Raw genomic sequence first — 14795 nt, 5'->3', positions numbered from 1 at the left:
GAGTAAATGGAATCTACACTAACCTCCTCCCAGGATCAACCTGGAATTACAACTAAATTGTGGAGAAATTATCCTGAATAACCAACTGAACACTAGCTGGGGAGAAGCCTTATAACCAAAGACAGACAGAAGAAATCACTTCACCACAACAAGACTGGTAGAGAGTACAAAGTTGGCATAAAAGAGCTGGCTAGGCCCCCATAAGTGGCAGGTGAAGTCTCAGAGGGATGTTTCAGCAGCCAGCGGGTTCCCCATGAGAAGTGTAGCATTTAAGCCTGAAGCTGGGTTCTCCGGCCTACAGCACCAGAGCTGGAAAGGAACTAGATAACATCCAGCTGTGAAAAGCAGCAGAATTTCTGCCTGCCAAGGAGAGAGGGCTACAGACACAGAGGGCCTCTTAAAGGGCCAATATACAAAATATTGTTTGCAGACACTTACCCTGGGCTCTGGCAAAGGGAGGACAAAGTGGATTAATGACACTTGAGAAAAGTCTGGGGTTGGTGGCTCTGGGGAGAGAACTAAAAATCAGCCACCAGGATCCCTGTGCGAAGTCATTCCACATACTAGAGGAGCCACCTTTCTCAGGCAGAGCACTCCCCTCCATGTGGCAACAGCCTGAAAGGAAACAATATCCCCTCCCACAGGAATTACTCTGACCAATCCTGTAGAGTTTAAGCTGGGCTGCTGATGACAGCCTGTTTAGTGTAACAATTGATTAGTTTAGCTGTTAAGGCAGAACATACAAAGAAGAAGACAACATGAGAAGACAAAGAAACAGACCCCAAATGAAAGAACGAGAGAATTCTCCAGAAGAAGAACTAGATAAAATAGAGGCAAGCAATTTATCAAATAGAGAGTTGAGAGTAATGATTATAGTAATACTCAACAGCATGAAAAAAGACATAGCAACCATAAAAGAGGACCAGTCAGAAATAAAGAATGCAATATCTGAAATAAATAATACACTGGAAGGAATAAACAGTAGGTTAGATAAAATAGGATCAAATAAGTGATTCAGAAGACAAGGTAGAAAAAATACCCAGTAACAAAAAGAAAAAAAAAGATTTAAAAAAAATGAGGAGCGCTCAAGAAACATTTTGGACAACATAAAATGTAGCAACATTCATATCATGCCAATACCAGAAGGAGAAGAGAATAATCAAGGGATCAAGAACCTATTTGAAGAAATAATGATTGAAAACTTCCCTAATCTGGTGAAGAAAAAAGACACACAACCCCGGGAAGCTCAGAGAATCCCAAACAACTTGGACCCAAAGAGGCCTACATCAAGACACATCATAATCCAAATAACAAGGCTTAAAGACAAAGAGAGAATTCTAAAAGCCACAAGAGAAAAGCAGATAGTTTCATACAAGGGAGCACCAATTAGACTGTCATCTGATTTCTCAACAGAAACATTATAGATCAGAAGGGAGTGATGTGAAGTGTTCAAGGTGATGAAAAGCAAGGACCAACAACTAAGACTACTTTACCCAACAAGGCTATCATTTAAAATTGAAGGAGAAATAAGGAACTTCTCTCTGACACAAAAAAAGCTAAAGGAGTTTGTTAACACCAAACCAGTACTGCAACAAATGTTAAAAGCCTTGCTTCAAGAAAAAGAAAAAAAGAAAAAAAAAAAACAGAAAAATAGTCTAACATAAATGGCACTAAATACGTATCTATCAAAAGTCACCTTGAATGTAAATGGCTTTAATGTTCCAACCAAGAGATATAGGGTAGCTGAATTGATAAAAAAAAAACAACACCCACATATTTGCTGCCTCCAAGAGAACCACCTCAGGTCAATAGATACACAGACTAAAAGTAAAGAGATTAAAAAAGATATCCCAAGCAAAAGGCAAAGAAAAAACACTACGGTAGCAGTACTTATATCTGACAAAATATGCTTTAAAAACCAAGGCTATAGTAAGACAAAAACAAAAAACAAAAAAAAAAAACAAAAACACTACATAATGACAACAGGAACAATCAAACAAGAGGATATAACCCTAGGAAACATTTACACACCAAACATAGGAGCACCTAAATATATAAAGCAAATCTTGATGGACATAAAAGAAGAGATCAATAGAAATACAATCATAGTTGGGGATTTTAACATCCCATTGACTTCAATGGATAGATCTTCCAGAGAGAAAATCAACAAGGAGACAGTAGCCATAAATGACCCACTAGATCAAATGGATTTAATTGACATCTTCAGAGTATTTCACCCCAAAACAGCAGAATATACATACCTTTCAAGTGCACAGTGTTTTCTAGGATAGAACACATTAGTACACAAAAGAAGTCTCAGTAAATTTAAGAAGATTGAAATCATATCAAGCATCTTCTCTGACCACAATGTTATGAAACTAGAAATCAATCACAAGAAGAACGCTGGAAAATATGCAAAGACATGGAAGCTAAGTAACATGTTATTAAACAATGAGTGGGTCAACAAGATCAAGGAAGAAATGAAAATGAGGACACAACAATCTAATATCAGTGGGACACTGAGACAGCTATCCTAAGAGGAAAATTCATAGCATTACAGGCACATCTCAAAAAACAAGGAAAAGCTCAAATAAGCAATCTAACTTTACACTTAAAGGAATCTGCAAAAGAACAACAAACAAAGCCCAAAGTGAGTAGAAGGAAGGAAATAATTAATTTCAAAGCAGAAATAAATGACATAGAGTCTAAAAAAATGATACAAAAGATCAATAAATCCAAGACCTGGTTTTTTGAGAGGATAAACAGGACTGACAAACCTTTAACCAGCCTTATCAAGAAAAAAACAGAAAGGACCCAATCAAACAAAATCAGAAATGGAAGTGGAAAAATAACAACTGACACCAAAGAAATGTAAAGTATTCTTAAGAAAATATTATGAACAACTATATGCCAATAAACTGGACAACTTGAATGAAATGGATCAATTTCTAGAAACATACAAATCAGGAAGAATCAGAGAATCTGAATAAATAGATTACATCTAATGAAGTTGAATCAGTACTCAAAAAACTCCCAACAAACAAAAACTCTGGACCCAATGGCTTCACAGGTGAATTTAACCAAACATTCGGAGAACTAACACCTCTCCTTCTCAATCTATTTCATAAAATCAAGAAGAGGGAAGGCTCCCAAATTCATGTTACAAGGCTAGCATTATCTTAATTCCAAAACCAGATAGACACACACACACACAAAAATTATAGGTCAATATCCTTGATGAACATAGGTGCTAAAATCCTCAACAAAATATTAGCAAGCCAAATACAGCAATGCATCAAAAAGATTATACACCATGATCAAGTGGGATTTATTCTGGGAATGCAAGATTGGTACAACATCTGCAAATCAATTCATGTGATTCACCACATAAACAAAATTAAGGATTAAAAAACACATTAGCATATCAATAGATGCAGAAAAAGCATTTGATAAGGTACAGCACTCATTTATAATAAAAACTCTCAGGAAAGAGAAAATAGAGGGAATATACATAAACATAATAAAGGCCATATATGACAAACCCATTGCCAGCATCAAACTCAATGGGCAAAAAATACAAGTGTTCCCTTTAAGATCAGGAACAAGACTGGGATGTCCACATTTACCTCTCTTATTCAACATACTACTGGAAGTATTAGCAACAGCAATCAGATAAGAAAAGAAAGGGAAGGCATCCAAATTGGAAAGGAAGAAGTAAAGCTATCTTTATTTTCAGATAACAAGATACTGTACATAGAGAACCCCAAAGGTTCCACCAAAAAACTAGTAGAACTGATAAATGAATTCAGCAAAGTAGCAGTATATAAAATTAATATCCAGAAATCAGTTGCATTTTTATATGCCATTAATGAACTATCAATAAGGGAAATTAAGAAAACAATCTCATTAACAATGACTTCAAAAAGAATAAAATACTGGAATAAACCTAACCAAGGATGTAAAAGACCTGTACAAGGAAAATTATAAGACATTGAAGAAGATACAAATAAGTGGAAACACATACTGTGTTCATGGATAGGAAGAATTAACATCATTAAAATGTCCATACTATTTAAAGCAGTCTATAGATTCAAGCAATTCCTATCAAGATTCCAATGACATATTTCACAGAACTAGAGCAAATATTTTAAAAATTCATCTGAAACCACAAACGGCCCTACATAATAACAATGATGCTAAAAAAGAAGAGCAAGATTGGAGGAATCATACTACTGAACATCGAACTATATTACAAGCCCATCGTAATCAAAACAGCATTGTAGTGGCATAAAAACAAACACATGTATAAATGGAACAGAATAGAGCACCCAAAAATAAACCCACACCTTTATAGTAATTTAATATTTGACAAAGGAAGCAAGCTCATACAATGGAATACGCTAGTCTATTCAATAAATGGCGTTGGGAAAATTGTACAGATACATGCAGAAAAATGAAATTAGACCACCTTCTTACATTGCACACAAGAATAAATTCAAAATGGATCAAAGACTTAAATATTAGACCCTAAACCACAAAAATCCTAGAAGAAAACATAGGCAGCAAAGTTTCAGACGTTGCTCATAGCAATATTTTATAGGCTATATCTCCCCAGGCAAGGGAAATGAGAAACAATAAACAAATGGACTACATCAAAACAAAAAGGTTTTGCACAACAAAGGAAATCATCAAAAAATAAAAAGACTACCCAAAAGAATGAGAGAATATATTTACTAATACAATTGATAAGGAGTTAATATCCAAAATTTATAAAGTACTTAAAGAACTCAACACCAAAAAAACAAAAAATACCCAATTAAAAAATGGGCAAAGGACCTGAATAGACACTTCCCCAAAGAGGACATACAGATGGCTAATAGATATATGAAAACATGCTCAACATCACTAATCATCAGAGAAATGCAAATTAAAACCATAAAGAGTTATCATCTCACACATGTCAGAATAGCTATCATCTATAAATCAACACACAACAAGTGCTGGTGAGGATGTGGAGAAAGGGGAACCCTTCTGCACTGTTGGTGAGAAAGCAGATTAGTACAGCCACTGTGGAAAGCAGTATGAAGATATCTCAAAAAATTAAAAATGGATCTGCCTGTTGACCCAGCAATCCCACTTCTGGGAATATATCCAAAGGAATCCAAAACACTAATTTGAAAGAACTTAAGCACCCCTATGCTCATTGAAGAATTATTTACAATTGCCAAAATATGAAAGCAGCCCAAGTGTCCATCAGTAGATGAGTGGATAAAACAACTATGGGTCATTTACACAATGGAATACTATTGGGCTGTAAAAAAGAGGAAAATTTTACCCTTTGTGACAGTATGAATGGACCTGGAGGATATTATGCAAAGTGAAATAAGCCAGTCAGAAAAAGACCAATACCATATGACTTCACTCATGTGTGGAATCTAATGAAAAAAATGAACTAACAAGGAAAATGGGGACCGACTTATAGATGGAGAGCAGATAACAACTAGTGGTGGGAGGAGGTTAAGGGGTGAGGGATTGAGCAAAAACGAAAAGGACTCCCATAGACAATGGTGTGGTGATTGCTGTGGGGAGGGAAGTATACGGGAACTAAATGATAATGGAAAAAATACAATAAAGATTAAATTAAAAAAAACAGCAGAAACACTAAAAGGCATCAAAATTGATGAGTTCAAAAACTGTTTTGAGCTGTGGAAACTATGCTTCGATAGATGTATTGCATCAAATGGAGAGTACTTTGAAGGTAATTGAAGTTTAAACATGTAAGAATAAATACACAATGTTTTATAAATAAATTCCAGTTTAGGAGGGTCCCCTCTCTTATATTTGTCTTTAAAGCATTGTAAATGCCTTTCAAATGAAGGCTTATATATGTAACATTTACTCATTGATTTACTCTATTTTGACTGAAAAGCAAATCTTATATTGAGCCAATCACAATGTCCATTCTTTCCTGTTTTCTGCTTCTACTTTTTTCACATGGTCATGGGTAGAGTCATCAGAAGAAAGGAGGAAGTGGGAAATGAAGATGGTAAAACATTTTGCAATTTTCCAAGTGCTAGGTATAATCTAAGAGATGTATGTTTTTTATTGAAATAGTTTCCCCCATAACAATGTACCCTCTTATTAGAACCGTATTTTTATTAACAGATCCCAGAGTTGCTTCACTCAGCATCGTGCATACAGAAGGAGAAAGAAAAAAACAAATACAAAACATGCTCATCACTGTGAGATAAATATACATTAATTTTTCTAGTCTCTTATTTATTTTTGTAGAGAGCCACAGTCCTCCTTGACACTTCCAAATGACTCTGGGACTGACTGCATTTGAACTAAGTTATTTGAATTTTGATCTATGTCTTTAATCAGGCAAATTGCTTTGAATACATTAGTTTGAATAGTAGAGTCAAATGGCTATTGTTTTTTTCTATTATGTGAGTAAAGAAATTAATAGGATTTAGGGATTAGGTTGAATGTCTTCTTTTATGTGACCTAGATAATATAGTGTCTTATTATCATTGCATTCCTAACAATAAAGCATAGTGTTTTCCAATGAGTTAAAACAATAGCTGTATAAACACAAAACATATTACTCATGTCTGTTGTGTATTACTTGGCCATTATTAATATTAATCATCTTTGCTTTCTTCCAAGAAGCTTAATGTCTCATATATTCTATAATCAAAACTGTCAAAAATTATAACACTACTCTATGTGATCTCTATAAAAAGAGATACAAACGCCGATCAAAAGGGCCATCGGTTACTTCATTTATATTCAAAGTGCTTCTGCCTATAAATTACATTAATAGCTTATATTCTCCTTACCTAGTCTCAGAAGGAGCTCAAAGCATGTTCAGTCCTTTCATTCTCATAACCTCTTCTAGAGGAGGAAAAAACTATGGCCCTGACCCCATATCCTGACCCTTGCCAACATGGAGAACAGCCACCCTCTGCCTCTCTCCTAGACAACTGCAGATTCAGGGTCCTGATATAAAAGGGAGGAATGTGGACCCTGTGTGCTGCTGAATTGACTTCAATGACATGTCTAAGTTGCCATTATAAACTTGTCTACCAAGTTGAAGATATTTGGGGCCATGACTCATTTTTTTTCCTTAATTTTTTTATTTTTTTTTGTTTTTTATTTAATTTATTTATTAATTTTTACAATTACATTTGTATATGCCTACACCCCACCACTTTCCCTTGCCCCTTCCCTCCCTCCTTCAACTCTTCCCCTTTGGTTTTGTCCATGAGACCTTGCTATATGTTCCTTGACTTTCCCCTCCCCTTCCTTTTCGCCCACTTCCCCGACTTCCCTCTTGTCTCTGTTGGTTTCTTTTCCTCTCAGTGTTGCTGGTCTTATTTTCCTTGCATCTTTGTATTGTTGGTTAGGTTCCGCTTATAGGTGAGATCATATGGTATTTGTCTTTCACCCCCTGGCTTATTTCACTTAGCATAATACTCTCGAGTTCCATTCATGCTGTCGTGAAGTTTAGTAGTTCTTCTATTCTTTCTGCTGCGTAGTATTCCATTGTGTATATGTACCATTATTTTTTGATCCAATAATCTACTGATGGGCATTTAGGTTGCTTCCAACACTTGGCTATTGTAAATTGTGCTGCTATGAACATTGGGGTGCATGGGTTCTTTTGAATTGGCGTTTTGGGATTCCTAGGGTAGAGTCCCAGCAGGGGAATCACTGGATCAAAAAGCAGTTCCATTTTCAGCTTTTTGAGGAAATTCCACACTATTTTCCACAGTTGCTGCACCAGTCTGCATTCCCACCGACAGTGTACTAGTGTTATCTTTTCTCCACAGCCTCACTAGCACCTGTTGTTTGTGGATCTGTCTATGATGACCATTCTGACCGGTGTGAGGTGGTACCTCATGGTAGTTTTGATCTGCATTTCTCGGATGGCTAGTGATGCTGAACATCCTTTCAAATGTCTCTGAGCCCTCTGAGCCCTTGGAAAAGCATCTGCCCAGGTCCTTTGCCTATTTTGAGACTGGATCATTTGTCTTCTTGGAGTGGAGTCGGGTGAGTTCTTTATATATCTTGGAGATCAAACCTCCATCTGATGTATCATTAGCGAATGTATTTTCCCATACGGTTGGCTCCCTTTTCATTTTGCTGATGTTTTCTTTCACGGTGCAGAAGCTTCTTATTTTGATGAGGTCTCACTTGTTTATTCTTTCCTTTGTGTCCCTTGCTTTAGGAGACATATCAGTGAAAAAATTGCTGTGTGGGATATCTGAGAGTTTCCTGCCAATGTTCTCCTCTAGGACTTTGATGGTGTTGCGACTTATATTTAAGTCTTTTATCCATCTTGAGTTTATTTTTGTGTATGGTGTCTGCTGATGATTCAATTTCAACTTTTTGCATGTAGCCGTCCAACTCTCCAAACACCATTTGTTGAAGAGGCTATTATTGCTCCATTTTATGCTTCTGCCCCCTTTGTCAAATATTAGTTGCCCATAGAGACCTGGGCTTATTTCTGGGCTTTCTATTCTGTTCCACTAGTCTATGAGTCTGTTCTTGTACCAGTACCAGATTGTTTTGAGTACACTGGCTTCGTAGTATAGTTTGATGTCCGGTATTGTGATCCCTGCTACTTTGTGTTTCTTTCTCAAAATTGCTGCGGCTATTTGGGGTCATTTATGGTTCCATATAAATTTTTGAAATGTCTCTTCTATTTCTGTGAAATACGTCATTGGTATCTTAATAGGGATTGTGTTGAATCTATAAATTGCTTTGGGTAGTATGGACATTTTGATGATATTAATTCTTCCAATCCATGAGCACGGTATATGCTTCCATTTATTTGTGTCTCCCTTAATTTCTTTCTTCAATGTTGTATAGTTTTCTGCATACAGGTCTTTTACCTCTTTGGTTAAATTTATTCCTAGGCACTTTATTTTTCTTCTTGCTATATCAACTGGTATTTTTTTCTGATTTCTTCTTCTTCTATTTCATTGCTGCTGTACAAATAGCCTTTGATTTCTGAATATTGACTTTGTATCTTGCTGTTTTGCCAAATTCACTTATTAGGTTGAGGAGTTTTTTGGTAGAGTCTACAGGGTTTTCTATGTACACTATCATGTCATCTGCAAACAATGATAGCTTTACTTCCTCCTTTCCTATTTGGATGCCTTTTTTTTCTTTTTCTTGTCTGACTGCTGTGGCTGAGACTTCCAATACAATGTTGAAAAGAAGCGGTGAAAGCGGACATCCTTGTCATGTTCCCGATCTTAGTGGGAAAGCTTTTAGTTTTTGCCCGTTGAGTATGATGTTGGCTGCAGGTTTTTCATATATGGCCTTTATTATGTTGAGGAATGCCCCATTTATTCCCATTTTGCTGAGTGTTTTGATCATAAATGGGTGCAGTACCTTATCAAATCCTTTTTCTGCGTCTATCGAGATGATCATGTGGTTTTTGTCTTTACTTTTATTTATGTAATGTATTACGTTTATTGACTTGTGTATATTGAACCATCCCTGCATCCCTGGGGTCAATCCCACTTGATCGTGGTGGATAATCTTTTGAATGTATTGCTGGATGTGGTTTGCCAATATTTTGTTGAGGATTTTAGCATCTATGTTCATCAGCGAAATTGGTCTGTGGTTTTCTTTCTTTGTAGGGTCTTTATCTGGTTTTGGGATTAGGGTGATGCTGGCCTCATAAAAAGAGTCTGGGAGTCTTCCCTCCTCTTGGATGTTTTGGAATAGTCCAAGAAGGACAGGGGTTAGCTCTTCCTTAAATGTTTTGTAATATTCTCCTGGGAAACAGTCCTGCCCCGGGCTTTTGTGTGCCTGGAGTTTCTTGATTACTGCTTCAATTTCCCCAACTGTTATCGGTCTGTTCAAGCTTTCTGTTTCTTCCTCCTTCAGTGTTGGGAGATTATACTTTTCTAAAAATCTGTCCATTTCATCAAGGTTTTCAAATTTCTTGGCATATAATTGTTCATAGTATTTTCTGAAAATCCTTTGTATTTCTGTGGTATCAGTTGTTATTTCTCCTGTTTCATTTCTGATATTATTTATTTGGGTCCTCTCCCTTTTTTTCATGATGAGTTCTGCTTAAAGACTTGTTGATTTTATTTATCTTTTCAAAAAACCAGCTTCTGGATTGGTTGATCCTTTGAATTGTTCTTTTTGTCTCTATGTCTTTCAGTTCTGCTCTAATCTTGACTTTCCTTCCTTATACTTGCTCTGGAATTTATTTGTTGTGTTTCTCCAATTCTTGAAGTTGTAGTGTTAGGTCTTTTATTTGAAATGTTCTATCTTTTTTAGATAAGCCTATATTGCTCTGAACTTCCCTCTCAGGACTGCCTTTGCTGTGTCCCATAGACTTTGGACTGTTGTCTGTTCATTTTCATTTGTTTCCAGAAATGTTTTTATTTCTTCTCTTATCTCATTATTGACCCATTCATTGTTTAATAGTGTACTGTTCAGTATCCATGAGTTTGCAAGTTTTTGAAGTTTCTCTCTGAGGTTGATTTCCAGTGTCAAGCCCTTGTGGTCCGAGAAAAAGTTTGGTATTATTTCAATTTTCCTGAATTTGCTGAGGCTTGCTTTGTGTCCTCTCATGTGGTCTATCTTTGAAAAACTGCCATGAGCATTTGAAAAGAATGTGTATTTTTCTTCCTTGGGATGTAAGGTTCTATATATGTCAGTTAAGTCTCTTTGATTCAGTGTGTCATTCAGCTCCACAATATCTTTGTTGATGTTTTGTTTGGAAGATCTGTCCATTTTTGACAGTGGGGTGTTGAAATCCCCTACTAACCGTGTGTTGCTGTCTATATCTTTTTTGAAGTCATCCAGTAATTTCCTTATAAACTTGGGGGTTCCTATATTGGGAGCATATAAGTTTACAATGTTGATGTCTTCTTGATAGTTTTTCCTTTAAGTATTATAAAATGCCCCTCTGGGTCTCTTTTCATGGCTTTTGTTTTGAAATCTACTTTGTCTGATACAAGTATGGCAACCCCGGCCTTTTTCTCTTGCCCACTTGCTTGGAATATTTTTTTCCATCGTTTACTTTCAATCTGTGTAGGTCTCTTGCTCTGAGGTAGGTCTCTTGTACGCAGCATATGTGTGGGTCATGTTTTCTTATCCATTCAGCTACCCTGTGTCTTTTGATTGGGGCATTTAGTCCATTTAAATTGGGAGTTATTACTGATAGAAACTTATTTGTTTTTTCTCTTTGTACCTGTGTTTTTCTCTTTCTCATTCTTTTCCTTCATCTTCTTAACCCAGTCCCTTTAGCATATCTTGGAGTGTTGGTTTGGTAGAGATGTATTCTTTTACCCTCCTCTTGTCTAGGAAACTCTGTATTTCCCCTTCTATTTTAATTGAGAGCCTTGCTGGGTAGAGCAGCCTTGGTTGTAGGCCCTTGGTTTTCATTACTTGGAACATTTGTTGTCATTCCCTTCTGGCTTGTAGGGTTTCCGTTGAGAAGTCAGCTCCTAGCAGTATTGGGGCCCCCTTGTATGTTCCTTTCTCTTTCTCCCTTGCTGCCTTGAGGATTCTTGTTGTCTTTGATAGTTGCCATTTTAATGATGATGTGTCTTGTAGAAGACCTCCTTGAGTCCCTCTTGAGTGGGGTCCTCTGTGCCTCCTGGATCCATGAGACCCTTTCTCTCCTCTAATTGGAGAAATTTTCCATCATTACTTTTTCAAGGAGGTTCTCTATCTCTTGCTTCTCTTCTTCTCCTTCTGGTATCCCTATTGTATGGATATTATTGCATTTCAGGTTGTCCTGCATTTCCCTAAATGCCTCTTCATTCTTTTTGAGTCTTTTTTCCATTTCCTGTTCTTTCTGGGAGCTTTTTTCTACCTTATCCTCCATCTCACTGATTCGATCATCGGCTTCATCCAGCCTGCTTTGGATTCCTTCTACTGTGTTCTTTAATTCAGAAAGAGTATTCTTCATATCCTCTTGTGTCTTCTCGATAGTTTCTATGTTCTTTTCCAGGCTGATATAGTTTTTTGTAAGATCCTGATAGTTTTTCTACAGTTTCTCATAGTGATCTTTGAGCTGGCTGAGCTCATTGAGCTTCCTTAGAGCCATTATTTTGAATTCAGTATCTGATAGTTCCCTTGCCTCTATTTCATTTAGCTCTCTCTGTGGGGAGTCTCCTTTTCCACTCATTTGGGGGGAACTTCTTTTTCTTCCCATTTTTGTGAGAGTCTGTTAAGTTATTTATTTATTTATTTATTTATTTATTTATTTTTGCTTCTGCTTCCATTGTGCCATCTAGATTTCCTGACTTTGTGGATTAAACTTCTATGGTAGTAGGCGGGTCTTTTTATTTATTTATTTATTTATTTATTTATTTTTCCCTTTACTTTTCTTTCTGGGCCTGCCTCTGATGACGTTAGTTGTTGACCCTATATGGCCTTGGGTCATTTGTTTGAGCCATCCAGGAGTCTACTGTCTGTGTCTGACTCCTGCTTTGGGCAGTTCTGTGACCCCTTCAGCCAGGGATCCACTATTTCTGTGGAGTGCTCTGCACTCTCACACCGGCTCCTTGATCACGCTCCCTGGCCCAGCAGGATCCCCCACCCACTTGAGCTTTGCATGCTTGCCCCAGCCCAGGGGGCTTCTTTATGACCCGCATACTTATCTGGCCCCCCGGCCCAGCAGGCACGCCAGCACTGGTCCATTTAGGGTCTTTTATTGTGTGCTTTCCCCGCTTTTGGCTCTTTGGATGCATTGCCTGCCCTCGCCAAATGGAGACTAGGAAATGGGAGGAAGTCAGCTCCAGGACTCCCTGGTTAATCCTGTTTCCAGTCTCTCCAGGGACTCTGGGCAGCTCTGGGACCCCTTCTGCCCAGGATCCCCTATTTCTGAGGCCTGCTCTGCACTCGCGGCCCGCGCGGGTCGATTTACACCTGACCTCGTTGATCTGCACACTCCCTCACAGGCCCCATCTGTGCCAACCTGTGGGAGGCCTTGCCAGCCCGCACAGGTCCACACACAGTCGCCAACCCTCGCCAGCCACTGGGCGCAAGTGTGCGCGCCTGTACTGAGTGGTTTTGGGCTGTCTATTGTGTGCTTTTCAACTTTTGGCTCTTTGGGGGTGTGGCCTCTTCCCCCACAATGGAGACTAGGGAAAGGAGAAGTAGTCGGGACTCCCCGGTTCCTCCTCCTGTTCTTTCCCCAACACCTCTGTCTCCAGTCCCTCCCCAGGGATCTCTGTGCACCCCTTGGTCCAAGGATCCACCACCTGTGCAGGCGTTGCAATCATGGGCAGTCTGGTTTGTGCGTGCCCCGCTTCTCCCTCTTTGGGGGCACGCCCTGCCTGCCCAGAATGGAGACTGCAGAATGGGGAGGGAGTCGGGACTCCCCAGTTCCTCCTCCTGTTCTTTCCCCAACACCTCCGTCCCCAGTCTCTCCTCAAGGCTCTCCCAGCCAGTCTGCACTCAGCCCCCCAGCTCACACATGCACAAGCTGTGTGCGGAGCGCACAGAGGGCAGGTTAATTGATTCCCTTACACCTGAACGAGATGGTAGCTGCAGAGGGGGAGGTGCGTTATCACCGGGGCTCTACCGGCCGCCGTGTCAGTTCTCTTCACAAAGTTTTCCTCACCAGTCTTTTCCCAGGCACCAGCCCACCCTGCTGCCGCTTCTACCCAGGGATCAAGGAGGGTGGCTGCCACTGCAATTTTTGAGTTGGCTCTTTATATGTCTTTTTGCATCCCCAGCCACCTGTCTCAGGCAGAGAGTGCCCCTAAGCTTTTCGGGGTTGCATTTTGTCTGTGTTTCCTGGTTTCAGCTGCTGTAGTCTAGGCATCCCTGTTTATGATTCAGACCCCGTTCTTCTCGGAGGGAACTAACTGCCCGTTTCAATGTCCCTCTGGTGCTAGTGCCTATGGGCACCCAGCCCACCCTCTCGAGCCTCCGCCACACTTTTCACACTTTGCGATGTGTGAGAGTTGATTCCACTGTCTGTCCGCGGCTCCAAGGCTCCTCTCCCACTATCGTTCCATCATTTTCCAGGTGATTACTCCACTATTTAGTCACAATTCTAGTTTGGTCTTGGGAGGAGGAGGTCAGCGTGACTCCCATTCACTCCTCCGCCATCTTTCTCTCCCTTAATTTTTTTATTGTTCAAATACATTTGTCTCCATTTTTTTGCCACCATTTCTCCCTGCCTCACCCACCCCCACCTCCCACCCTCAATCCTTTCCCACTTTGGCTTTCTCCATGGGTCCTTTATACATGTTCCTTGATTTGACCCTTCTCCTTCTTTTCCTCATTACTCCCCTTCCTGATTCCCTCTTGTCACTGTCAGTTTTTTTTCTTTTAATGTTGCTGGTTATATTTTTCTTGAGTGTTTGTTTTGTTGATTAGGTTCCATTTATTGGTGAGATCATATGGTATTTGTCTTTCACTCCCTGGCTTATTTTGCTTAGCCTAATGCTCTCCAGTTCCATCCATGGTGTCACAAAGAGTAGAAGCTCTTTCTTTCTTTCTTTCTGTTGCATAGTATTCCATTGGGTAAATGTACTATGGTTTTTTGATCCACTAATTTATTAATGGACACTTAGGTTATTTCCAGCACTTGGCTATTGTAAATTGTGCTGCTATGAAAATTAGGATGCATAGGTTCTTTTTAATTGGTGTTTCGGGATTCTTAGTGTATAATCCCAGCAGTGAAATTGCTGGGTCAAAAGGCAGTTCCATTTTTAGCTTTTTGAGGAAATTCCAAACTGTTTACCACAGTGGCTGCAGCAGTCTGTATTCCCACCAACAGTGTACTAGGGTATTAGTGT

Source organism: Pteronotus mesoamericanus, unplaced genomic scaffold (assembly GCF_021234165.1).
Source record: "Pteronotus mesoamericanus isolate MK-2021 breed Mesoamerican mustached bat unplaced genomic scaffold, CSHL_Meso_final contig_25, whole genome shotgun sequence".
NCBI classification, from domain to species: domain Eukaryota; kingdom Metazoa; phylum Chordata; class Mammalia; order Chiroptera; family Mormoopidae; genus Pteronotus; species Pteronotus mesoamericanus.
This window is presented reverse-complemented; position numbering follows the sequence as displayed.